The sequence below is a fragment of the Miscanthus floridulus genome, chromosome 3 (assembly GCF_019320115.1).
Source record: "Miscanthus floridulus cultivar M001 chromosome 3, ASM1932011v1, whole genome shotgun sequence".
In the NCBI taxonomy this organism is placed as follows: Eukaryota; Viridiplantae; Streptophyta; class Magnoliopsida; order Poales; family Poaceae; genus Miscanthus; species Miscanthus floridulus.
In genome coordinates, this window is record NC_089582.1 from 56,808,117 (window position 1) to 56,811,791 (window position 3,675).

A 3,675-nucleotide genomic window follows, 5' to 3' on the forward strand; every position below is an offset into this window, starting at 1 on the left:
TGGTGTTAACAAGTGCATCATGATTATTGAGTAGGTGCATATCTCTTCTCGATTATTTAATTAACAACTTCCACAATGTATCTACTATATCACAAAACATTAGCTACTTGTTTCACTCATAACTGGAGTTCTATTAATCCAAATGTAGTGATCCTAGACTTTCTGGAAAGCTTATCAAATTATCTACAACTTTGTTATTAACCATTTTTACAGCAAACATCATCCCTATCATGCAACTTATCAAACTACAGAATCTGTCCGGAATCCTTTTAAATTTGCATTTTAAAGCAACAATACTTCTACTTCATATAATCACTCAAAGTTTGACAACATAAAGCCTACCAACAGTTTAAGCATACCAAATACATTCAAGACAATATAATGGTGAAGCCCAAACTATTTATTTAAATGCCTTTATTATTTTATTTAGATATTTAGGTTAAATAATAAACATATACCAGATGTACTTCATAAATTCTCAAAAATTTACAGTGCCTTACTAATGCTATCAAAGGACTACTATAAAAGTTTCATGCCATTTTATTTAATAAAACACTCTATACAAAAATGATAAGACAGAAAGGCTTAAAGTAGCATAAATAGAAAACCCTAGTGAAAAGTGTCAAGCAACAGATTTCCTATTTTTCTTAGCATCCTTATAGTACTAGGATTATCCCCAACAAATTTCATGAATTTTGGATTCATAACTAATTTATAAAAATTCATACAAGGATTAACTATTTATAAAATAAAAATCTATAACTATAAATCTACATATGCACTGATCCTCAAATTTTTTACCAGAGCTCATACATGTTAAGAATAGCTTACCACAAAAATTTCATAATTTTTAGAGCACAGGAACTCTAGATATAAAATAAACAAGTTTGCATGCATTCTAAAACACATTTCAAATCTCTATTTAAATCTCATAAAATTTCTACTGTAAGTGTCAAGAATATATTTTTCTTAAATACATCCCTTCCTAAGGAACACTACCAAATTTATTGCACAATTTTTGAAGCTACCAAACTGGAGATCTAGAAATTACAAAACACACACAAATCTGGAATATTTAAACTAGCTTTAGAATAAAGGGTCGCTGACAGCAGGGACCCACGCATTAGTTGGACCCACGCGTCAGCGACGCGAAAACAGAGCAGCGGCGCTTGCGTAAGCTTGCGCGGCCACGGCTCATCGACGGCGAGTTCGCCGGCGGTGAGGTCTTCACGACATGACCCCCACGACCTCCCGTACCTACTGGTACAACAAAAGGGACCAATCATTGAAGCTAGGTACTATGGCAGCGGCTATGGTGGCGCAGAGGTGCGGGATTGACGGTGAGACGCCGGTGAAAGCTGCGGCGGCTCAATCAAACGCTACGCCGAGCATCACAGAGCTACGGCGAACCTAGCGCATCAACTAGCATGGCGAGAGGTGGACGGTGGTGATGTGGCCACGACAACAGGGCTTACGGTGATGCTCCGGCGAGGTCGTACACAGTACGGCGGCTTACCGGGCGTTGTTGGTGAGCATAGGCGGTTACGGTGAGACTCGGTGATGGCAGTGGAGTGGCTGTGGTGGCGAATGGGCGAGGTGGAGCGAGCCGGTGTCGGTAATGGCGATGTCGGCGCGCCTGAGTTGCGGTGGCTGCTGCGGTTGCGCGCAAGGACGAAGGAGGAGGCAGAAATTGGAAATGAGGGTGCGCGAAGGGAGCGGACGGACGCTGGGGAGTTGAAGGCGCGCTCTGGCCTGGCTCTGCCGCGCGGGGCAGGGCGCCGGTGACGCGCGGCCAGCCGCTGGTGCCACACGGCGTGTGGACTCTGTTCGGTGCCAGCTACTGAACGGTGTTCATCAGACCATTCAGTTCATCCACGCAGTGCCTGACAGCCGGTTTTGCTAGCAAATTATCTGCCAAACTATGGCTCCTTCGTGCAAATGCCCTACATGAGTTTTGTAGCCCGAAGTACCAGCTCCAACTCTTGTTCAAGTACCTCATGCCAATTCTCAACCGAAACAAAGTAATATCATCAAAAAGATTGACTTGTCAGGCTGTTCGGTTAACCAGGACTTAGAAAATTTGTTAAGTGTTGAAATGTTGATTTTTCTGATTCTTGTGATCCAAATTCAAGCATGTTAGGAGCTAAATCAGTCAATGACCCAAAAATAAAAGTTGTTTCTTATAGCAAATACTACAACTTTGCTTTAGTGATCTCCATGCAAGGTCTCTAACACCTAGTTCAAATTTGGTCAAACATGTCACATTTAAATGATGATACACTTCAAATCATGGCTTAATGACTTAATTACCCCTAACCATGAATATCAAAGTTGTTCATAATGATACTCTAAACATGTTTAAGCAATTTGCAAGGTCATTCAATCATTTCATGTAGTAGTCACTCATAGAGCTATTTAGTGTAATCACATGAAACCTGACTTAAGGCTTGATCATGGGAAATGACATTCATGAACTATGTTCCATTTGCTAACCTATGCATTGCCAATATATTTTTATGACTCATATCAACCATCTACATGTATACACTCATGATCATATGCATATACACATGGAGACATGAAATAATGAGAAAAGTTGCATATGTTCAAGAAACATGCGATAACAAGCAAACGTTGCAGATGTTTCAATCCAATGTTTCAATTGTAAATGCTTGTTTATGAAATGCCTGATGATCATGCTCATGTAATGCAAGGCTAACACCCGAGGTGTTACAGAGCATCTCAAGATTGGACTGAGCAAGTTCACAAGAGGCAAGTATCTACAAAGTGAGCTACTTATGAACACCGCCATGAAGATGGATAGAAGTGGCATTGGGTATTTAGCAAACCAAGAGAAAAAGGCTCAAGCTCAACAACAACATAAGTCAAAGCCAAAGCCAAAGAGATGTTTTGAGTGTGGATAAGAAGGTCACTTTGCCCTTGAGTGCCAAACTCCACCACCACAACCCTTGCCCAAGCATGCTAGACCTTTTGCCTTTAATGCTCACTACATGCTTAGAAAGGATTCTAGTGGGAAAATGAAAGTCATGTTCTTAGGACCTCCCAACAAGAATAGGCCTAAGAAAATTTGGATTGCAAAGTCACTTGTTGAGAAGGTGAAAGGCCCTCAACAAGTTTGGGTTTCTAAAGCTTGATCTCTTGTGTGTAGGTGAACTACAAGACCGGTGGACGTCATTGGGTTATTGATAGTGGTTGCACACAACATATGACCGGTGATCCTCATATGTTCACCTCACTAGATGAAGAAATAGATAGATAAGAAAGAATCACATTTGGAGATAATTCAAAGGGCAGGGTTAAAGGATTGGGCAAAGTGGCAATATCAAATGATCATTCTATCTCAAATGTGCTATATGTTGCTTCATTGAGCTTCAACTTGCTATCCGTTGGACAATTGTGTGATCTTGGCTTCCAATGCTTGTTCACTGAGAAGGAAGTTGTTGTATCTAAGAAGGATGATGATCAAGTGATATTCAAAGGATTTAGATATAACAACCTATATCTAGGGATTTTACCTCCGAAGATGCAAATTTGAAGACTTGCCTATTCACCAAAACAATACTTGGGTGGCTATGGCATAGAAGACTTGCTCATGTTGGGATGAGCTCACTCAAGAAGCTAATGAAGAATGATTTGGTGAGAGGGTTGAAGGAT